The sequence below is a fragment of the Meriones unguiculatus genome, chromosome 4, assembly GCF_030254825.1.
Source record: "Meriones unguiculatus strain TT.TT164.6M chromosome 4, Bangor_MerUng_6.1, whole genome shotgun sequence".
Lineage (NCBI taxonomy): Eukaryota > Metazoa > Chordata > Mammalia > Rodentia > Muridae > Meriones > Meriones unguiculatus.
The window spans coordinates 83,782,256-83,807,067 of record NC_083352.1 but is presented as its reverse complement, the minus strand read 5'-3'; the positions used below and the strand labels follow the sequence as shown (position 1 = coordinate 83,807,067).

Sequence of the window (24,812 nt, the reverse complement as noted above, 5' to 3'; positions counted from 1 at the left end):
CCTCATCACCACAACTCCATCATAATGATCATCATAACAAATTTCCCTTTATAATCATCTCCACCATATTCTTCACCATTATCATCACTCCAATCCTGATCATCGTCATCACCACCACAACCTCTGTTCTTCACCACCATTACCACAAGGTCTATTTTGACCAACTTGTCCATCACTACAACCCCATCATCATCACCACAATCCCCATCTTCTTCTTCACCAGCACCATCACAAATTCCTCTTCAACAGCATTGCCACCACATCAATATAACTCCCACCTTCATCCCCATCATCATCATCACATCCATCTTTATCACCATCACCACAACCTCCATCTCTTTCATCATCATCATCATCACCATCTCCATCTTCTTCTTAATCATCATCATAACCCTCTGTACTATGGATTACTTGCTCCCAAGTAATCCATTCATTATAATTCTATATCATTTTATCCTCAAAATGTCAGTTGCCATGGGAAATCTTGTTTCTCTAATGGCTTCAAAGTAGAGGAACAGGCCTTGAGCTGCCGGTAGTGAAGGGACTCTGGCCAGCTGGGGCATGGTAAGCATGGCTCTAGCAGGCCTTGCCCTTCTCCATTCTCTCTGCCTTGCTAAAAATTGTTAGATTATGTTCCTAAAGCTAGCCACCAAAATCTATTCCTTTATTTGGCCATTTCCTCCTCCTGAGGCTGACTAACCAAGGTTCAGCTATCAAAATCTTGAAGTCCATTAATGGAAAGCCCTCTTTGGCTCACCTAATTAACATGCTCAATTAAAATTAAACACCTGCCCCTAACAGGGAGTATTCCCCTTTCCTTTTATAAAATGCCATTTTCCTATAGCCATGCTATCTTTTCTCTATTCAGAGGCAGTCCTTATCTTCCAGGATAAATACCCCTTCTCTTGCTCTCTTCCTCCCTTCCCCTTCTCCGTCATCCTCTATCTCCTGTCTTTGTCTCTTATTCCCTGCCCTTTGTCCCTTGGTGACAAATAAATCTTCCTTGTGCCAAAAACGTGGTCTTGGGATGTCCTGGGACAATACTTTTCCTTTCAGACAGGAGAACACTCTGGATTCTCCTTCTATCACTCTGAACTCCTGCTATTGATCTGATAAAACTGATTGCATTCTCTTTCTCTGCCACTCAATGCTGGTTCGTTTGAGATAATGCTACCCATTATCTATTCATGATTTAGCCAAGGAAACATTCACCAAGGCAGTTCACCTCCCATCTGAGACTCCATTTGTCACCTCTCCCTCTTTTCCCTTCCTCCATCATGGAAGAGTGCCATGTAGTCTCATGCTCTTTGCTGCAAAGTATAAATACCCCTGCCCTTACACAGAAGCTGGATGAGGGAGCAAAACAGAGGCCCTCTTTGCATGCATGCCCTCATTTCTTTCTAAGAAATTTCAAAAGAAAAAGCCTCCATGCAATGGGAAGTCTGTGGCAAAAGGACGACATAGTAATTTTCACAGTTTGACTTACAAATTGCCTTGTAGATTTGAAGAAATCATGTGTACCACTGTGTCTTCCCTTTCTTATTCCTTGGGGAGAATATAAAAGGCTTAGAGGCGAAAGTACCTAGGGATGCTTGGAGGCTTTGATTCTCCTGGGGAGGAGATGGAGATACTAACAGCAGTCTGTGTCACATGTTCTGTGTTATACCCATGTGATCAGAAAAGGAGCCCCCAGTTCCTGTCTGTACCTCTGAAATCTTCACAGTTAGAGGCAACAGAACACTCCAAGGAATGAGGTATACAAGAAAATGGAGTCATGCCTGTCCTTAACTATTACTACTTCTGTTGTGAACAATTTTACACACACTGTGCAGGAGAGGGGGTGAGGTGGCTGTGTTCCTGAAAGGCCAACAGAATGACTGGCAGTGGCACTGAGGCTAGGATTCTGGGTGAGTTCCCACCATTTCCTAGCTGAAAATCATGCATTTCCTATGCAGAAAACATGATTCACATCTAGTACCTGGTAGCCTAGAGGGGCTAGGAATGTTGGCAACAAGCCCTACAGAGCACCACATGATCAGTCCTCAGTAGAATCCAGCACTCCTGTGCTGAGAAAAGCTTCTTCCCTCAATGGATAATACTGTACACATGTTGTCACAGCCATTTACTTCGGGGAGCTGGAGTCATGCTGTGTGGTTTCACAGGAGGAGGATTCTGGGAGGTTGTATCCTTTTCCCCTCTGTTCACTAGAATTTGTGTGGTTTTCAAGGTGTGAAGCTGAGCAGCACACATGTCTACGGGGTAAGCCCTTGGAGTCTTCCTAGGGACTTGTTGGACCTGGAGATGGTCTTAAGGACTAATAGTTTCCCACTGAAAGTCTACACTTCCCAGAACTCCCTCATGAACTATGGGAGTCAATTCTACTCCTATATAGCTTACAGCCATCTTCTTCCTGTGGGAATTTTCCCTCATCCACCCACACGACATAAGATCAGGCTCATCCACGCATGTGGGTGAGAACTGAAATGACCCCCTCCCTTTGTTTCAGTCAATAAACAGAGTCCTATCTAGAGGTTAGACTCCCTTGCCCTCCTCCTTGGCCATTTCTGCCTCTCTTAATCCACCCCCAATAATATATCATGGATAACTCCCCCCATACACATACTAGTCTTCAAGAACAGGGGGAGTCAACCACTTATGGATAGACCTGGATGCTAACACTAGCAGTTTTAGAAATGTATTTTAGTATACCTCACTGTTTCCATGCGGGGGAGGGCAGATATGAACATGCTATGTGGGAGTTTTGTTCTTTTGGTGTTGGGATGGGACCCAGGGCCTTATGCATACCTGACAAGCACTCTCTCACCAAGTGACAACCTCAGCAACAATACTGTTTTGTATTTCAGAAAATGACTACAGTAGCAGACTTTTGGGAGGCATCATTTATAAACGTGAGGTTTTATGTACAAGCCTCAAGCCCAGCTGGCCTGAGTGCTCAGGAGAAACTTCTGGCCAAGTAAGTTTGGGCTCCTGCTCTGTAGAAACTCAACTAAATTACAGGTGTACCAGCCAGGGGGAGAAGGGGCTGGGGAGATGGCTCAGTGCAGAAGATGCTTGCTGAGCAAGTATGAGTTTGACCCATAGTACTAACATAAAAGCTGGGCATAGAGGAGAGCGCTTATACTCCCACTGTTGGGGAAGAGACCGGAAGCTCACGGGGCCTTGCCTGCCAGCCAGTCTAGACAAATCCATGAGTCCCGGCTCTCTATGAGAGATCCTATTTCAACAACAGGGTGAAATAACTGAAGATCCCTTGAGATCAGCCCGCAGCCTCCACATATACCTGTAGGGCACTGCACACACACAGAGATCTTAGTGTAAAACTCCATCCACTGTGGACAGCTGTCCTTTCTAGATATGTTAGAATGGATTATAGAGGCTGTCCTAATTACTATGCACTGGAATTTTATTGAATCAGATTTGCTTAAAATAAATAGGTCACCAGCCTGGCTTTGGCAATTGTTTTTATTATGATCTGGAAGGTACTGGTACATAGGTCTTTACTGACATAAGGCTTATCATCCTAAGTAGGTCATTTAGAATTTGGATTATTTTCTCAGTGAGTGTTTTCATGCTCTTGTTTTTGTTTTTAATGAACAGGGCTATTCATTTAACCCTTAAATTACTTGAAGTTTTCTATAGCCGAGTGGTTTTGAAGAAGAAATTCTAAGATTTGCTGTAGAACACTAGAGTTTCCTGAGGAAACACACATACACACACACAGATGGTACACCTGACACGGAGTGGGAAGGAGATGTTTTCCTGGTGGAGGCCCACACCATGTGTGAGTGTCACGTACAAACACCTGCCAGGTTGGCTGCCAGCTCCTTGGAGATGGAGCTGTAGTGTTTACAGAACATGGCGAACTCAAGTTAATCATTCGGAAACGTTTCCTTTCAGAGTTACAAGTGGCGGTTTGTAGAAGCCCGTGGCAGGCAGTTCTTAGAAGCTGTGGAGACTGGCTTCACTGGGTCTGAACCAAATGCTAGTTCCTTCTTTGTTTATGACAAGCAGGTTCCTTACAGTCATTAATGGAAGTTTATAACCCACTCGTGGTTCCATAAATACAGGTTAACCTGACAGCCTCATTACCAGAGATAAACACAGCGCTTGATTTCCGAGGGCATTTTATCGTAGATTTACATTTAATAACACATCCACCATGGTGAAAGCAGGAAAGCCATCATTTTCCCCAGAGCATACCCATGCAGTGTAGGCGGATACAGACAGAACCTTGGGGTTAGGAGATAGTGTGCTTTTAAAATGTAACAGGGCACGCTGTAAAGACTGACATGTGTGTTACGTATGACGTTTATGTTATGTTTATAGCATATGCACAGCGTACACTCACACTGCCCAGGCACGGGATTCAGGAACTTGACTGAAATAGCCAGGAATAGCTGGCAGCCTGGACGCTGAACCCAGGGGCAATTTGGTTATATTTGTTCCTCCATCTGCCCCTCCACGACCCCAGCCTCTTACTCAGGGTGACTTCTTAAGCAACCTGCCCTCTCTGGCAAAGCTGGTCTTGATCCTAAATTGTACATCCAGGGTGTCTGTCCACAACCTTGTGAAAGAGGCTGACAGTCGACCCAAGCTAACTGCCTTAGTTAGGGATTTATTGCTGTGAAGAGACATTACGACCAAGACAATTCTTATAAAGAAATTATTTAATTGGGGCTGATGCACAGTTTCAGAGGTTCAGTCCATTATCATCATGGTGGAAGCCTGGCAGTGTGCAGACGTGGGGCTGGAGGAGCCGAGAGTTCTACATCTTGATCTGAAGGGAACCAGGAAGAGGCTGTGTTTTTCACACTGGGCGTAGCTTGAATATTTAAGGCCTCAAAGCTCTGCTTCCCCAGTGACACACTTCCTCTAACTATCTCCTCCGTTAAGCACACCTCCTTATAGTTCCATTTCCTATGGCCAAACATTCAAACACATGAATCTATGGGCATCATAGCTATTCAAACCACCATAATAACAACCTGTCCAAAAGCTCTCTCCTTTCCTCCCACCTTGCTTCTTTCACTCTATTCCCCGACATTAACATATGCAAATTAAATGCTCATTAGCATATGCAAATGATTGTTAGCCTCAGCAAATGATACATTCCATTGAGGTCAACAGATGCAAATAGTCCTCTAGTATTAACATATACAAACTACCCCCTAATATTAACCTGTGCAGGTTGTCCCTTGCATTAACATATGCAAATGAGCCTGTGGCCTTGACATAGGCAAATGATCTCCTAGCACTACCATATGCTACAAGCTCCAGGTATTAGCATATGCAAATGACCCCTGCATTAATATATACAAATGGCCCCTGTCATTCACATATACAAATTCACCTGACATTAACTTATGCAAATAATTCTGAATCTAGCTCTCCCAGGCTGTCCTTTGGACTATGAAATGGCAGCCACCTCCCATTTGGTGCCTTTTAAAACTAGACAAGAGGCGCTTCATCTGCCATAAGGCTGACTGAGGTGCTCTGATACCCCTAAAACAGGCTTGCTTTGGAAAAAGACATTGCACTTCTCTGATGTAGCAGCTCACAGCTGGCCTTGGTTGTGGAGTGGCTCTCATCCTCTCAGATACTCCAGGGTCAGTGCAGATCATGGTCCTGCTGTTTCCAGCCCTTGTTTTGCAGCACCTGTGTCCTGAGCACCCCAGCCACTGAGAAGAAGGAAGGGGCAAAGAACAGGGCAGGGCGGGCATGTGGCCGTGCAAACTCAGGGGCACTCACAGTCTATGGAACACATTTACTGTCTTGGCCACATATGGTTAGAGGTGCAAAGGCTTCTGGGAATCCAGTCCCCACCTGGACCTGCCAGGTGGGTGACTTGCATTCCTACCTCAGTTAAATGTGTCTTGCATCCTAGAGACACCGGGCAGCACTAAATCCCCTTGTACCGCTGCACACAGGCCCACTGCCACAGAGAAGCTCCACCCGAACAGCCACCAGTGGGCACTCAGCACAGGCACATTTATGAACGGTTTGACACTTGGATTATCAAAAGTGCCTGTGTGCGCAATAAGAGGTACAAAAATGGAAGTTAGAAGTGATGAAAGAAAAATAAATTGGGCTCAAAAGGAGAAATTTGAATATTTTTATTTCTTGTGAGATTTATTTAAAAATTTGTGAGTGCGGATATATGTGTCAGAAGAGGAGGAGGAAGCAAAGAAATTGAAAGAAAAAATTGAGACAAAGTAAAAGACAGGAGGGGAAGTGTCCTGGCGATGGGGTAAAAGACTTTTGGAGAAGTTTAGTATGTACAGAGTTCAGAGTATGAGAGGGAAATCTTGTGTGGCCTGTAAGTACAGTATATGTGTCCAAAAGACTGTTCCGGAAGTAGAAACTAACACTGGCCAAACACCCTAACATTGTCCATAATTCAAACCTGCTCGAGGATTCTCTGGAATCTGAGAATGGGAGGAAGGAATGGGCCTCCAAGCTGCCTCTAGTACAAAAGGGAAGGCTTGCAGGGAGCATCCTTTCATGAGATCTGAAGACTAAAAACTTTTCTGGAGCCTCATCTCCCAGAACACCAAGTCCTGCTAAGCACCAGCACCCATCACCCACAGTTGCACGAGGTTCTCTCTGTCTGCAGAGCGGCACAGAGATGGCTCGCAGCTGGACACCAAACAGGGATGAATGCTGTGCAGACCTTGTAATCAATACTGGAGAACACACTTCCACCCCTCAGCTCAAAGACTACTAGATACTGTGTTGGATTTTGGGAAATGTTTCCCATTTCTTGTTTTCTCTTATTAACTGTGGCCAAGAATAAAACAGTTTCCATTTTCTGTGGTATGGCAGCCAGGTGCCCCATTGGCAATCACTCGGTCAAGTCCACACATCATGCAGTGTTCAGTCCTAGCCCTGTGTCAATATTTTACCTGTAAACGGGCATGAACCTCCCCAGATACCACGGTCTATCCTGTGAGAGTCATGCCTGCCCCCATGTTCCCATGTGCCCTTGGAGTGACACTGACCCAGACCTTAAATCACAAGGTTATAGTCTTTGCTAAGCCTCCTCTATCCTGACTTCAAGGTTGTGGGGGTTTGAATGAAAAATCTCCCAAACAGTCTCGGGTAATTGGCACTTTGGGGGAGGTTACAGGACTGTTAGAAGGTAGAGCCTGGTTGGAGGAAGTTTCCCTTGGGGGTGGGGGATAGACCTTTGTTGGAAGAAGTATTTCACTTGGGGGCGGGGGGAGGAGAGGGGAGTGTTGAGAGTTGAGAGCATATAGCCTTCCAGTTTGATCTCCTGTTTTCTGTGTGTGATTGAAGATAAGCCATGGCTGCCATGCCATCCTCACCACTATGGAGGCTTCCAGAACCAATATAAACCCTTCCATAAGTTGCTTTTGGACATGGTGCTTTATTACAGCAACAGAAAACTAGCTAATATAAGGATTCTGCCAGTTTACGCACGCAGCTAAAGCAGGCACAGACGGGAGCGTGAGAGCAGAGTGATCAACATTAGGCAATTCCAACCCGATAGCATGTTCTCCGGCAGGAAACATATTTTAATGTGCCGTGTTGATATCAGCATATGTGTTTGTGAAGCTGGCAGTCTCTGCTATTGAAATAATTGTATGCTGCGCACAACGTAGCACAAGCAGAAATCAAAAGCATTGAGATGAGAAATAAATATGTTGAGAGATAGTGGCTATTCTTTCATTCCTATGAGCCTTTGGGCACACCTCCGGGGCGTACCTACATTACAGGGACGTTCTGCTTCCTTATCACAAACCACATGAGTACATCAAACCCCACTGCAGGATCGATTTGCTCTAGTCTCAGCAAGAGTGATGGGGAGATCCAGGAGAGCCCCACAGCACCTGGCTGTCAGACAGCTGCCACCTGCTAGAGATTAAAAAGGAAAAAGCCAAAGGCCAAGAAGAATTTGTTCACAGAGAGAGACCCCATGCCTGAGGAGGATGGAGCCACAAAAAGGAGTCAGGTGTGTCAACCAGGAAGAAGTGTGGTCAGGAAAAGATAGTGGTTTCTGAAGGGGGCGGGGTCTTTGATGGGTGTGGCTTCCAGGAAAAGGTATAGCTTCTGAGTGGCCAGGTCCCATACTGCACACCTTGTGGTAAACTTTGGGTTAGCTAAACACTAAGAGGCCATAAAGTCTGGGGGAGTAACTTGTGTGTTTTATGGATGTACCAGCTATCAATAAAAATCTGATTGGCCAATTAGCTGGGCAGAGATAGGAGGGGGGAGGGAGGTAGGAAGAGAGAGAAAGAGGAAGAGAGAAAGGGGGGTAGAAGGTGGGACTTCCTGAGGGGGCAGAATTCTGGGAAGGAGAAGGAGGAAAAGCCTTTGCCATGAGACAGATAGGGAGACAGACTGTGGACCAGGAAGATAGCTGGCCACACGGCTGGATGAGGCAAGGTGGATAGGTTAAACCAGATGAGCTAGCTGAGAGCCTGGCTAGCTAAAGCCTAAGCTTTAAAAAACTTAAAAGATCTTTTTTTATTTATTTTCATTTTTTATTTTATTTTTATGGTCTAAAGGCCGCCTTGGGGCTTAGGTCTTTCTTCACCAAAACATATAACACGCCAGTCTTCAACAGTAAAGGGAGAGCCTGTGCTGTGAAATCCACAGTATAGACCACACTGATGGAGACAGCACAGACTGGAGCCCACCCATGCCTTTATTCACAAGGCAGTTGTACCCACTTTCTAAGTTCATGCTGCTGCTAGGCTTTGCTGTGACCATCTTCCCAATATTTAAGGCACTCTGTTATCTTCCCAAAATTTTACACGCTGGTATGGGCACACAAACACACCCAAGTTGAAAGAAGCAGCCTAATGTCATCAGTCATGTCTGAAACTCTGTTACTAGGACCTCAGCATGTTAAGCATGTGCTAGGTGGGTGAATGAATGAGCCAGTTAATGGATGCACTGAGAGCTAAGAAAAAAGTCAATGACTACACCTTCACCATCATCATTTTAGCCACCATTCTCCTGTGTACCTCTTTATTTGTGCACTATCTGTAATTCTATGTAAATAGGACAAAGGCCAGGTCAGCCACATGGCCATCCGCTGGAACACTCCCCATCCAGGGAAGTTCTGATCATATGGAGTATAATATAAATGGGGCCTCCTTGAGTTAAGCACTGTTCATCCTGGGCATCTGTGTGTGATCGCTGTGTGTGACACGTGCCGCTGTGAGCACAGATCATCCAGGCTACTTTATCATCTCCAAAGATAAGTAAACCAACCTGATACAGAAAGCTGGCTGGCCGCCAACCAGGAATGAACACTCAGTGAAGGGAAGGTGCAGCCACAGAGCATTGCAGCTGGACCTGTGTGGCATGGAGTCCCCTTCCAGGCCACAGGTCTTCTTATAGGACGCCTGATGTTTTCTGTGTATCAGAGACTCTGTAGTCCCAGCATATGCTGAATGGCTTCCTTTGCCAGTTTCATGGCCACTGGCTCTTTCAGGTTGCATCAGAGCATTAGAGCCTCCTGCAGTCTTACAGCTTTTCTCTTCACAACTCAGTGCAAATAAGATGGTCAAAGGTCCATTTCCCTTCTGGCTTTGGCTTAGGGAAGATGTGATAGAGATGGATGAAGAAGGCTGTCAACTCCTACAAAGTATATGTTGGCAAGGAGAAGATTGGCAAGGGGTGACCCCATCTTCCAGCAGAACACATTGTCTACAGAGGACGGTGGCATATATGAGCAGGATCAGGAACTAAGCTGTGACTCCTGTGTTTTCTCACCAATGAGCCAGTCAACAGACGCCTCCTGGCTTCCAAGCACTTTGGCTTTGCACAGCACTGGGAAGACAGACATATTCCAGCCATCCTAGAGCTAGTAAGAGACATGGGTTTTGGAGGGTCCCCCAAAACACAGACACGTCTCTGTGTGTGTATGTATGTGTACACATAGGTATGATATTGATAAGTCCCCTGCAGGTTGTTGCCCAAGGCAGGAAGTGAAGGTACTATAGAAAATGTCCTTAGATATTGCTTACATTCCAGCCAAGCAGCAACTAGAAGGAAGGAAACATGTAAACAGGCTCAGGGCTGCCTTTCTCATTTGATTTGCTCTCTGGTGACTATGGTAGGGGGAAAAATCTCCCTGGTCTCTATAGGAAATGAGCCACCACAAAGCAGTCCAGGAAGATATATCCTATTTCTTGAAAGTGAAGCAGCCTCCATGGCTTATGTTTGGGGCCTTGATTGATAGATGATGGGCTTTGGGGAGTGATCAGATCTTGAGGGCTTGATTGCTAGATTAACACACTGACATATCTATAATGGAAAGGCATTACTGTGGTAAAGAGTGGGAGACAGGGACTTGCTGGAGGAAGCATTCCACAGGAGATGTATGTGTAGGAGCAAAGTCGGTCCTGTCCACCATGACATGAGACATTCCACCATGCCTTCCCTGTTGTGATGGACAGAGCCCCCCAAAGCCTTGAACTAAAACAAGGAATCCCTCCTCATGTTTCTCCCAGGCAACTGAGCATAAGAAAGCTGACTACCACATTGTTCAAATGTTTTACCACTAACAGTTTTACATTTTGTGTGTATGATGAATGGTGCATGCAATGTGGACACACATGTAAATGCAGGTGTGTGTGTGTGTATGTGTGTGTGTATGCATGCATGTGGAGGCTGAAGGAGAAATTTGGGTTCCTTGCTCTATTACTCTCTGCTTTATTCCCTGGAAACAGGTTCTCTCTGTGTCTTGTTTTTTGTTGTTGTTTTGTTTTGTTTTTATGTCTAACCTTGAAGGCTAGCAAGCTTTAGCAATCTACCCAGCCCCTGCCCCAGTGCTAGGGAGATAGATGTGTGAGGCCACACCCTGCTTTTGATATGCATCCTGAGGATCTGAACTCAGGACCCTATGGTTGCACAGCAAGAGCTCTCCCCAGAGAGCCATCTCCCAGCTCCTTGCTCCTTAAGAGAATGTGCTGCTTATGCATTCACCAGCATTCTTGGTTCTCCCTGGAAACCAGCTCCTCTAGGTTCAGAAAGGATAGAGCAGAAAGAATGGGGATCATATGCATCAGGAATGGCAAAGGATGAGAATGGAGGCAGAGAGAAGGTGAGATGGGACAGCCAAGGCTGGAGGCAGGGCATGTGACAAACACAAGATACCACAGTCACTGAAGAAGCACAGGTACTGTCAAGCCTTGGGGGTCAAAGGCCTCCTTCCTGTAGGTCCAAGGGCCTTGGCACTGGCCAGTAGGGAGTGGAACACTGCACCACCAAGGCCCATATTCAGTATCTGTGGCTACAGATACTGTCAACATCTACAGCAGCAGGACCTGCTGAAGCTGAGGCTGAAGATTCAACAGCTGCAAAGTGTCAGGTCATTAACATGCAAGGCAACAAGTCCCCAAGTTGAGGATGGAGAGCCATGAGTCTCTGACTTCCAAAGCCCAAAGCAGTAAGACACTAGCTTTCAAGGCTTGGAGCTGTGAGCCTCTGAGTCAGCCAGTGTGGTCCCCAGGCCTCAGGCACTCCAGGATTGCCGGCCTTGGCAACACTCCTCACCTACTCATGATCCTATGTGACTGTAGCTGAAGGACCTGAGGGTGATCAAATAAGAAACATGGGCTGCCTCTAGGCCTCAATTCTCACCTTCTGCCCATCTCATCTTGAAATAATTACTAACCAGTTCTGACCCTTCACAACAAAATCGAGTAAGACATGGACTTGCACTCCAATGTCAGATATTAGACACTGACTTAAAGTTTAAATCTGTCTTAGAAGGTCCAAATTTAGCCAAGCCAACAAGCTCCACATAGAAAACAGGACAGATATTTACAGAGAAACAGCCCTGGTGTGACAATGTGAACACCAGGGTTTTAAAACATGGGTTACCTCCCAGCCCCCAGATCATTGTGGTGCACAGAGGGTCAAGATGCTCTTGACATTCTGGGTTTGAGAGAAGACGTAGTTTCAAGCTGTGTGGTGGTGATATGGGTCTTTAATACAGGACTCGGGAAGCAGACACAGGTGGATCTCTGTAAGTTGAAGGCTAGCCTGGTCTACAGAGTAAGTACCAGGACAACCAAGGCTACACAGAGAAACCTGTCTCAGAAAAAAAAAAACAAAACTTTTTTTAAATTGTCTGTGAAGAGCCTCAAAGGTCTATTTCCACCATATACTTACTACAATTGCAGGTTGGTTTCTACTGTTTTCAAGGTGACCAGTTTTTATGAGAATTGCTTAAACATACCTCTTTATTTGAGGAAAACTTTCCACACCAAAAGCAGGATTCCAGCCAGAAAACACACATGTTCTAGGATGTCTTTGGGGGAGCCACGATTTTTAATTATGTGGAAAAAATAATATCAGGACGTTGTAAATAATGAAATCAGCATGAATGGGACCATAAGAAACATGTTTTGACTCTGAGAGTTCCTGTCCCCAACTTCCCCCTCTAGAAAAGTAAGATATGTGGATGTCTGATTCGACAAAGTAATAATTACATTCTGTGTATTAACTTGTGGTATTAAGAGATTAGAATCAAGCCCACTCTTTGATGGAGAGACAGGTGATTTCCAATTCTGGATACTGCAAGTGCTTCAAGGATTCTACGTCTACATGTAACTCCACCTTCATAGTATATCTTTTAGCCTAACTTTAACTATCAACTTGATCCAGCCAAGAAATGCAGAGAGGACTGCATCAATGGACAGGCTGCCCAGATCAGACTTGTCTGTGGAAACTGTCTTGGTTGTTAATTGATCCAAGAAGGCCAATCCCACTGTGGGTGGCAACATTCCTTAGGCAGGTTGCCCTGACCTGTATATGGAAGATAGCTTACTGTAAGTCTGTCAGCAATCAATAAGCAGAGTGCCTCTGATGGTTCCTGCCATCCTTCTTTGGTTGTGAAGTGAGTTCCTTGGTTGGAAGTGATTTTGTGTGGAATAGCAAGCAGGTCTATCTTCAAGTGCCTATTTTGACTTCCTGCCCTGACTTTCCTCAGTGACAGACTGTGACCTGAAAGTGTAAGCCAAATAAACCTTTGTTCCCCTAAGTTTCCTTTGGTCAGGATGGTTTATCACAGCAACAGAGAGGAAAACAAAATACAGAATGGACAGCAAACAAAGGAACTGCCATGTCAAAGAGATCTGAAGGTCAATTATGTGTGTGGTGAGAATACACATGTGTGAAAGTGCTTTTGCACATGTGTGTGAGTATATATGTATGTATGTATGTATGTATGTATGTATGTACGTGCATTTCACTGCATTGTGTGTGTGCTGAAGGTGTTTCTCAAGCCTTTGTTTTGAAACTGGCTCCCTGTTGGCCTGAAAGCCATCAATTTGACCTTTCTCACTGGCCAGTGAGATGCAGGGATCCATCTGTTGCTACGTCCCCTGGGGCTGGGATTATATTCTTGTGCTATCATACCAGGCTTCATTTTTTTACCTTCTTACATGTGTCCTGGGGTTTAACGCATAAGCATTTTACCACGTTAAGTATCCTCCCAGCCCCACAGGTTCACAGGTTTATTTTTGGTGGAATTTTGATAGCTAAATGGCCACTGTATTAGTTACATTTTGTTAATGTGATACAACACCATGAACAAAAGTGACTAATAGGTTAAAGGGTTTATTTTGGCCTATGGTTCCAGACGGAGAATCCATAATGGCAAGGGAGACCACAATGGCAGTGGTAGCAGGTTGTCAGAGCAGAAAGCTGAGAGATCATATCTCAACCACATGCAGAAAGCCAAAGAGAGCAAACAGGAAATGGGGCAAGGCTATAAACTCTCAAAGCCCACCCCCAGTGGCATACTTCCTCCAATAAGGCTCTACCTCCTAAAGGTTCCATAAGCTCCCCAAACAGCATGACCTGCAGGGTAAACAAGTGTGCAACACCTGAGCCTATGGGGGACACTTTTCACTCAAACCTTATTCAACAGGATTCTGCCCACTTTCACATTTTCTGACAACACCACCATGCCTAAGAGAGCTTTCTTATCCTTTCTACATGTTCTTATTTCTAATCTCTTTCTGTTCTTAAATACCTTCCACTCTATCTACTTGTTTCTTTAATATCGTATTGGTCCAGGATTTTTTGTGTATTAAGAAATTGCCATTTAGGGAAATCAGTCCATGGATCCTCCTAGAGTTTATTTCAGTAAAGTAGATGCAGCTTTATTTTTTCTGTTTGTTTTCTACCAGTGTATTTATTAAATGATCTGTGCATCTAGCACTTGTGATATGAAATTCCATTGTTAATGTATATTAAACCTGCCTGTGCTTTATGGCTGATGGTTGGCCTTGCAATTTGCAGTTATTGGTCTGAGGACCTTCTCACACTCCGGATACCTTTTGACACACTTTAGTATCTTGCAGGGCAATTTTCTTCCTATGGCCTTTTCTTTGGGGGGGCTATTTTGATGTCTCATATTTCAATAGGAAACCATTTCCGTTTGCATGTTTTCAAAGGCACTTTGAGTTTAGAAAAGAATAAAGAAGAGAGGAAAGAAGAAAGAGGCATAAATGGGGCACAGAGTGTTATAAAAATGACTCCCAGGTTTGGGCCATGCCAACCTTCAGTCAAAAAGTAGCACATACCAGTCAATTATAGGGTGGTGGCTCGCAGCAGTCATTCTCCCAGGAAGATAAGTGGTAAGTGTGCTGTTGGGGGACCCGGGTGACTCCTGAGTTGACTGTCCTGGATCCTATACACATAGAAATCTTCACAAAGAAGCTGATGAGGGGTTTTACACTGGTGGTTTTCCACATTTTTTACAACAGCCCTGCACCCAATGAGGATGAGAATAGAAATAAGCCTTTTCCCTCTTTCTAGTTGAGGGTGGGATGCAATCTCATAGATGAAGCTCAGGAATGGCCCCAAGAGCTACAAATAAGGAGGGAGCCTTCCTTCTATCACCTTTCTCTTCCAAACCCTTAAGCTTTGTAAGGGTTTGAGACCCTCAGCTATTTCACCACAAAGAATAAGGAAGCATACAGTGAGCTCCTGTGAAAGGAGAAGGTCTGGTTAGCTTTTCTGTTGCCTTGATGAAGTGTTATAACCAAAGTCAACTAAAAGAAGAAAGGGTTTGTTTCAGTTTAAGCTTCCAGATTACAGTCTGTCACTAAGAGAAGTCAGGGTAGAAACTCAGGCAAGAATATGGGACCAGACACCATGGAGCATTGCTGCTTACTGCCCTGATGTCTGGCTCAAACTCAACTTTATTCCTTATCTAGCAGAAGACCACCTGCCTTGGGGAATGGTGCTGCCCACAGTGGGCTGGGCCCTCCTACATCAATCGTCTATCCAGACAATTCCTCACAGACATGACCACAGGCTAATCTGATGTGGGTAGTTCCTTTGATGAAGTTCCTTCTTCCCCATGACTCTAGCTAGGTTTATGTCAAGTTGACAACAAGCATTCAGCTCACAGAAAGGAATAAGTCTTACTGTTTATTTTTGAGCCTAGATCCAACCGAGCCTGAAACACAATCACTGGCTGTCTTTCAGGTAAGAGAAGGCATCTAACCTTTGTAAATTGATTTCATCATCTTGTATTCCTCTTGTATGTTTACCTTTTTCTCCTATTGTGGTAAGAGCACTGCTCTGGCTTGAATATGCTCTCAAAGATCCCATAATGGAAACTTGATCTTTAATTCAATGGTGTTGAGACCTGGGTCGTTTAAGAGGTGATGAAATCAGGAGCACTCTGCCCTCAGAAAGTAGGTTAGCAATCACAGGAGTGTTTTCTGGTGGGTTTCCTTCAGCTTTCTTCAACCTGTCCTCTGTCTGCCCCTGTGTTTCCTGAAAAATGCTGTTGTGCTTGGACCTTGGACTTCTCAGACTCCAGAGCTGTGAGAAATTAACCTCTGTTCCTGATCACTTAACAAGTTTCATGCATTCTGTGAGAGTCCCAAAAATTAAGAGAAACATTTAACATAGGGTTCCCATGTCTAACAAAAGTTCTAGTTCACAGTAACTGTCGCCTCCTCAATAGAGAGTGGCTCTATGAACTCTTCACCTTGGGTAATTGAAAAATTGTGTCCATCTACCCATGATTCTCCTTTTTGACTCCCCAGCTAAGGTGACCATGCTTACACTCTGTTTGTGTGTGTTTGGTCATTTTATGTCCCATCTGGTGACAGCATTTTGGATGCACAGAGCAATTGTGGCCTTTTTACAGCATTCACACCCTCATTTAAGCAGCCAGTGATAGAGAAGAAGAACTGAGTGTTGGTCCAGCTGCGTGGCTCCATCCTGGCACTAACTCTGCCTGACCACTGACTGATGACAGGCACTCAGCTGCCCCTGTGCCTTCTCATCCAGCGAGAACAGGAGAGCCTGGCCTTACCAGGCAGAGGCAGGCAGAGCCGTTACCTCTTCACATCCACTTTGGGCTGAAGATCACACCTCTGAGCTGGACAGTAGGTCTTTCAGCACTGAGTGAGTGGCAGTGGATGTTGTTCTAGAACCTTCTGTGAAGCGAGTGGCTGGGGCCATGCGGGGACTTAACGAACCCCAAGCTCCAGCTAAGTCTCTTGTTGGCCTGACTTCTTCCCCTGTGCCCTGAAGTCAGCTCTGCAGTCTATGACTACGCATTTATTTATTAATTTTATTTCACAAACACTTAGCATAGCTCCTCTCACATCTACTTATGATTGTCTGATGAGCCAAGAAGCCACGTTAGTTAATCCCCGACACTTTGCTGTTAAGTGAAATGCTCTTAAATATACATATATATGTAATGCATATGTTGATTAAAATATTATCATTTTAATGGGGAAATTACGATTTTTCATTCCAAGTAGGCAACTCTTCAGGTGACAAAAGCTTCATCAATATTTGTATCCTTTTAAATATTTTTAGGTGTGTGTTTGTGTCTGTGTCTGTGTGTACTAAAATATAGGTCTTGTCCATTATCAGGGACAAGTAAATGCCCACAGGTTCTCCTTGTTGTTGTTTCTATATTTACTCGCTGATAGGAAAAGGCAGGAGAAGCTTTCCCTGGGTTAGTGCAGTACAGGCTGTAGGTGTTTGGTACCTAGGACACATACATAACGCCAAATACAGTAGAACGTGTTTGTGACCCCAGGTCTGATGAGACAGAGACAGGAGGAGCCCTGGGGCTCAGTAGCCAGGTAGCCGAAAATACTTGGCAAGTTCCAAGCTAAAGAAAGACTCTGAGTAAAAGAAAAATAGAAAGGAAAGAAGGAAGGAAGGAAAAGAAAAAAAGAAATGTGTATTGCATACATGCATGTGTATAAATGTTTGTGAATCCACAAGGACATCCGTGTCATTCCTAACACACTGTCCACTTTGCATTGTTTGTTTGTTTGTTTGTTTAATGAGAGCCTTTTTTGCCAAAGTGAATTGTTATTCTCCACATACCAATTTTCCTGTGTCTGGGTAAAAACGTTTGACAGTCACTGCCCCAGGAACTGGGAAAAGCACTTTGGAGTCCCACTGCTCCTGGGCTACACAGAGGGAGTCTTAGGAGGGGTGGCTTCTCTGTGATTGCCCCTTGACAATCACAGGTACCAGAGCACAGAACTTGCATCTCCCTTCCAGGGCAGTACTCACTCCATGACCCCACTTCAGGGCACTTAGCAGACCCCTTGCTGGAATGCTGTGCTTTGCCAGCTGCCAGCCGTTCCACATCCCACACATTTAAGTAAAGATTTCACAGCCATTACCAGTCTCGGTAATGACACCTGCTGAAAGCTAAGTATTCTGCGGGCTATAAACCACAAAAAAAGATCCAGGCAGTTGAAGATGGACACTGTGATAAACAAGAAGGGACAGCTGTGCTTTTAATTGATTGATTCAAGTCTTCACACTGCTGCAGCCATCTCCTCTTCTGAGTCCCTTTGATGTTCTGTAGACATGGCCAGTCTTATCCTCAGGGGCTGACGGTCAAGGAGGAGAAGGAATGTCAGGAAGGTCCTCTTTGATGGATGAGTCAGGCTGGGACAGGCAGACCAGTCTCAGGGATTCTCCTGTAACTCTTGCCTGTGTGTTTAGAGTCCCAGGTCAAAGTTCAAGGTCACCACACCATGCAGAAGAGACCCCACCTCAGAGTGCAAACACAGGCCAGTGTGGTGACATTGGCTCTGGTTCCAGGTAAGAGGCAAGCAAGGCCAGCCACATTTACTGTCAGTCTTCAAAGGACTCAAGGTTTTGTGATATTGCCACCTCCATCACCACTTTTTGACCAAGGCACAGGCATTAACAGGAATTAATTCACCTTTGGTATTATAGTAACAAATGGTTTAAAGGATCCCACGTATCTTAATCACTCTAGCTATTTTCTGTTACTATGATACACATCATGACCAAAAAGCAACTCGGGAAGGAAAGAATTGATTTCAACACATAGCTTATCGTCCATCGTGGAGGGAAGTCAAGATAGGAACTCAAGACAGAAGCCAGGAGGCAGGAACTGAAGCAGAGACCATGGAGGAACACCGCTTACCAGCTTGCTCTTTGTGGCTTGCTCAGTTTGTTTTCTTATGCAACCTACCACCATCTTCCTAGGGGTGGTATTGCCCACAGTGGGATGGGCTCTCCCACATCAATCATTCATCAAGAAAATGCCCCACATGTTTACCTACAGCCCCATCCGATGGAAAAAAGTCCTCATTCAAGGTTCCTTCTTCCCAGATAAACCTACCTTGTGTCGAGTTGACAAAACAAAGTGAAACAACAACAAAAAAACAAATCCTAATCATCACATCTTAGTTATTATCTCCTGACATGCAGAAATAAAGAGATGGAGCAAGATATGTATTCACTCCAGCTAACTTCCAATCTTCTAACCAAGATATCTGCAGATACAGGACATAGATATCATACAGATTAATGTTTCTCCCTTCTACACCCAAGACCCTGGGCATTTCGGTCTATAAAGCAAGCATACAAATCAAGCATTTATTGATTATAAATAATAAAGAAATTTATTTTAAAACAATTCTTTGGTGTGCATATAATTTTGCCATTTGTTAAAGTCAAAAGAAAATTTGAATATTCATGAGATGGAGTGCTTATTTATTTTCATACAAGTAAACAAATCTTGGCTGAATATCCAACATTGCAGGATGGAGAGCATCTTTGCTGTTTTTCAGAGCTGATCAATAATTTGATTTTATAATCATCCATGCTGAGAAATCTGCTTCATACAAATGCATAATATAAAATGGAAGAAATGTTTAGAGCTATTTCAGAAATTATTGGAAATTTTTCCCAGTCTGAAGCCAAAATTAATTCATCATTTCTTATGAAATTCAAGTCAACAACTCAAACAGCAGGGTTTTTTTTGTGGTTTTTTTTTTTTTTTACATCAACCATCCTAACACCACATGATCCAAAGATTATAAATTTGACACACTGAGGAAGGAAGGTAGGAAAAGATTAAAATATGAAAAAGTCTTTGTTTTCTATTATTAAAATGCTTCTGTTTCCATAACAACAGAAAACTTTGTTCTAGAAAAACACCTCCATTCACAGTGTACAGTCAGCTCAGATCTGAGCTGGGGAGTTGCATTACTGGAGTCAGATGGAGCAACGGCTTGCTTGATGCAAAGTGTGAGTATTTTGTGTTGGGAACTGAGACCGCAGTGAAGTCACAGAGTGCAACCTGGGTTAGCTCTGCTGCAAACACCCCCGGGTGCACAATGCATTTGCTTTTGGATTGAATTGTGTTGTGCACACTTTCAGATACTATTGCCTGACCTTCTGCACTGAGTTACACAATCTCGTTGCAACCATAGCTTCTTAAGCTGGGGGACAGAGCATGGGGTCAGGTGGTTTCTCATCTAGAAGAAAGAGTCAACCACACTGTGTTGATGTGAAGCTGCAGGCCCCACCACCTACCCACCCACCTCTCCTTGATGCACATCACAGGCTCTATCAGCTTGGGGAGGTCTGTTTGACCTCAGGAACATGAAGAAGCAAGGTATGAAAGGACACCAAGGCTATTTTCTATGACATAGTATTATTCCACTTTCACGAGCTGAATTAATGCTCAAAATTACAAACTTTCTTTTAAAAAAAAGTGTAGGTTTTTTTTGTTGTTTTTTTGGCTTGTCTCAAAATACATTATAATTCTTAGACTTCTTGCCTTGATAACACCCCGCCATGACGGACTGTGTGCTCTAAAACCATGAGCCAAAATAAAACCTTCAGTTATGTTGTTTTTGTCAGGTATTTAGTCACAGTAGTGAGAAAAGAAGTTGATCTAGGGATCACTTTCTCTCCTCTACTGAGAGAAGCCTGGAGACCAGAGAACCCAGGAGAGTAGGTGAGTGATGGACATAGAGTACCATCTGCCACAACAATGGCCCAGATCAAGCTGAGGGCACCTGAGTGACACGCACCAGGCACATGAACAGGCTCTTGGCTGGAAGGATCACCTAAGGAATTCCATCTGCAACTGCAAGATGCAGAACAAAAGGGATCATTTACCACAAGCAGACAAGATAAAAGCTCAGTTACCGTGACAAGGACTCCCACTGGAATACAGACCTATTGCCCTCAAGCCCCTGTCTCTGAGATGATGTCTCTCCTGTTTCCTCTAATTCCCTGGTGGAGGGCAAGTCGCTTGAGTAATTCCTTTTGTCTCGCTGCACTTGGAACATCCACCCCTCTCAACAGCTATTTTACCCTGCCAATCCTTGGACTGTCAGTAAAAACAATGGCAGTAATAGGAATGGAACAAATTGCAACATCCCTTGCCAAAGCTTCTTTTACAATGAGCAGGGAGAAGCTGATTTTACAGAACTTATTCTCCTCTTTGGTTGGTGCCAACCGCCCAGAGGCTTTCAGTACAGAGCTGGCTGCACATGGCTGGCCCTGATGCCCGCAAATAGAGTCAACCTATCACAGAATGTGTTTGAATTTGAGAATGCCCTAATGAAAAGGTAGGTCTGGTTTGGGCAGTACTTTTCCAAGATCAGACTCTGAATGGCTGTGCAGCCAGAGAATCAACTTGGCACACCCATCTGGCAATGTGGTGGCTTGAGCAGGTTTTGGTTAACTGAAAAGAAGAGTCTGCCTCTACTTCATCAATACAGCAAGAGAAGGGACTCTTCTTTCAAAGACGCTGATGTATCAAAAGGCACAAGATAGTCCTTAAAGGCGAAAAGAAATCGTCTGCATCTTAAAACTTAATTTTGTGGTTCATTCATTTCTCTGTTTCTTCACTATGGATGCAGTGTGTGTCATAATATATATGGAACTGCACACCATTCAAAAGGACTGATACCAAGAGGTTTATTTGAGGAGAAGGGGAAGGGAGGAGAGTTAGAGCCTGAGTTAGCCATGAGGATGGAGAGAGACAGACAGATAGTGGGAGAGGGTAGGAAGAGAGAGAGATGAGTGAGAGGAGTGAGGGGGTGCCCCAGAGACAGAAAGTGGGCAGGCAGGTCATATCTCTGCACACTTGGCACACTTGGTATAGGTGATGACATAGGACAAAGGTGGTGACCTAGGGTGTTGTCAGGTCCCAAGCGGCCCCTGAGGGCAGGCCAGTTGAATTGCCTGCACAACAGCATAACATTCATCCCTTTTTGTTTTATTAAAAACTGAGGAACTAGGAAGGGGTGGCAAGGAGGGAATGAAGGCGTTAGACTGCTTCTCATGCAAGTCAAGTTAAAGTATATAAATGCAGGTTCATTGGAAAGAGCTCTTGGCCACCAAGCAAGGGTGGCCTGGGGGTAGGGGAGGAAAGAGAGAGGCAGAGGGAGAGAGAGTAAAGTAAGAGCACCAAAATGTCCAGATTGTGTGGTGAAGTGGTGGGGGGGGTAGCCTGGTAAGTTCAGGGTATAGGGCAGAGTTGCTAGCCATGCCCTGCAGCATTAGGGACCTAACAATATGACCGGCTGCTCAGTGCTCCTGCAGCTCTGCCTTCCCACCATGATGGAGTCCACCTTCAAACTAGGAGGCAAAATAAGCTCTTTCTTCTGTAACTTGCTTTTGTTGTGTATTTTGTCACAAAGGTAGGAAAAGTGATAAAGATATCATCCAAGCCTTTCAGTGTTCACAGTGTGAGCCTGATAATTCACTGCATAGCCCTAGAACCTGCATTCAATAGCAATCAAACTAAAGAAAGAGATTGCTTCTCAAAGTGAACAGATCTTCTGACACATTTTTCACTGTTTACTCCTCAATTATAGATATAAGGAAAATAGGGTATGAGAACACTGGATCAAAATGTGACAGTTATCTCTCGGGTGCCGGGTTGTCTTGTTTTCTCATTACACAGCAAAAATACACCCTCATTAGATGTTCTCCAGAGTTCAGAAGGTGCCAGAGGAGTTTCTGATTTCCTCTGCATCCCTGCCTCTAGAGTATCCAAGTTACCTTCACACTGTGAATGTGGTGGTATAGGGCCCTCAGAAGAATATTCCCTCTGTTCTGTGCTGTCTTCACCCTCTAACACACACCCATGGGTGCTGACCACTGCACCACTCACCAATTGTCCATTTACCAACCTCAAAGAAAAAGATGCCATTTCTGCCTTGGCTATTTCTCCTCCCACCTGGATCAGAATGGAGCTTCCTCAATCCAGTCCCACCACAAACCCTGACAGGTATTTCACTACACGAAAGCACTCCTCTTTCTTCTCCATCGAGGCGACAAAGCTCTGCCTTCCACGAATGTTCTGGTGAAATGGACAAGGTATCACAGGGTATCCCAAGTTGGCAAAATATACCTCGAAAAACAATGACTGCTTGATTGCCTTCATTTCAAAGCAGTGAATGAAAATGATTTTTTCAATTTTCCTTGGACCACTTTTATATCCAATGGCCCAATAACCCGGTGACCTTGCTCACATGCAGTCTGGAAATGCACAGTCCAATCAGATAACACCTGGTCATGTGGCTCTATTTAAATTTAAATTAGTAAAAACAAAAATTAAATAGGTTCAATTCCTTGGTTGCATAGCAACAGCTCAAGCATACACAGCCCACATGGATGAGCGCCATGGGTGCACAACCCATGTGGATGAGGGTCACAGATGCACAACCTACGTGGAGGAAGATCATGAATGTGCACACTGCATGGATGAGGAGCACTGACACATACCCCACGTGGATGAGGACCATAGATACACAGCCTACGTGGAGAAGGGCCATGGGTGCACAGCCATGACGAGGGTCATAGCAGTGGGCAGCACAGTTTTTATTCTATTTCCAACATCCGAGGAAATTCCATTGGAAAGCAATGCTCTAGAGTAATTTTGACAAAGCTCTGCATCCCCAGGCACATTTTGAAGTTGACATTTAAAATTTTCCCTTCTAGGCTACAAAGGTTGGAATTTTCAGTATATTGAAACTATTGACATTTCCAAATTAACTGTTACATCTTTCTTTTAAAAGTATTCTCTAGACTCAAAATACCAGGGTGATTTGATACCCACCATTATTCATGTAAAGAAAAAAAAATACAAGGTCTTCTTTTCTACAGTTAAATTCCCTCAGTTATTTTTTTTTTTTCTATTCCCCTTCCATTCCCGTTATCTTGTTCACAGACACTTACCCTCAATACTATGCTGATGACTGTATGTCTTTTATGGATCATTCTCGTTGTCTGCAGTCAAAACACATAAAAAGAGTTATTTTTTTTCCTGGTAATCCTGAGCCTCTAAATAGTTACTCCAAGAAATAAAAGAAGAGTAAATGTCAGAGACTTGAGCTGGGGACACAGAGTCATGGTTAGCTTTGGCTGTCAAGTCAACACACTTGGGAAGAATGGCCTGTTGGGCATGTTCGTGGGGATATTTTACAACTGCTAATTGATGTGGAAAGTCCCAGAGTACTATAGGTAGTTCCACCCCTAGGTAGGTAGTCCTAGGTTGTAGAAAAAAGCAGGCTGAGGGGAAGGGGCATGGGAGGAGAAGAGGGAAGGAAGGTGGGATTGGGACAGGATGAGGGAGGGGGCTATAGCTGCGATTCATAGTGAATAAATTGTAATAAATTCAAGCCACAGGAGCAAGCCAGTAAGCAGCACCCCTCCATGGCCTCTGCATCAGCTCCTGCCTCCAGGTTCTTGCCTTGAGCTACGGCACTGGTTTCCCTTGATTGGGAAGCATAAGATGAAATTGAACCATTCCTCTCCCAGTTGCTTTGGGTCGTAGTATTTATCATAGCTAGCTAGGACATGGAGAGATGTTGTAGAAAGTGTGAACTTACATTTACAAAAAGAGTAGCTTCTGGGAACCTGACATAGAACATGGCTGGAGATGAGTATGCTCATTACCCAGTGTACATCCATAGCAAACAATAATATTGTAAGCCTTCAGTAATTCAGTCTTCTTTGTTAATTTAATACTGTGTGTGTGTGTTTATGTACACATGTATGTGCAGGCACACACATCCATGCACCAACCAGATGAGGACCTTGGGTGTCTTCTCTCACTTCCTGCTGTTATTTCCTTACGATAGTATCTTACTGAATTGCCAGTTTTGGAATAGATTGACAGCTAGCAAGCTTTAGCAATCCTTTTATCTTGAAGCCCCAAGCCCTGGAGATACAGGCATGCAGATCCATGTGTGTTTTTTTTCCATGAATTTTGGGGATCAGAGCACGGGCCTTCATGCTTATACAGCAAAGGCTCTTGTCCACCGAGTCTATGGTGCTGAAAAACTGGGTATCTTCATGCAGAAAAATGAAAAAAAAAAAAAACGAATTCTTCCCTCTCACCGTGCACTCTAATGAATTACAGACCTCAACTGAAATGAAACTTCTAGGTGAAAAAGTAGGGAGTGCGTGTCAAGATATAGGTATAGGTAAAAACTTTCTGAATACAACTCTGGTCGCTTGGG

At 44.3% G+C, this 24,812-nt stretch overlaps 1 protein-coding gene across 2 annotated transcripts in view; it reads right to left on the bottom strand.

Moving 5' to 3' along the window:
- Tmem132d (transmembrane protein 132D) overlaps positions 1 to 24,812 on the bottom strand; it is a 605,099-nt gene that overhangs the window by 334,024 nt on the left and 246,263 nt on the right. The gene's annotated exons all lie outside the window — the stretch shown is intronic.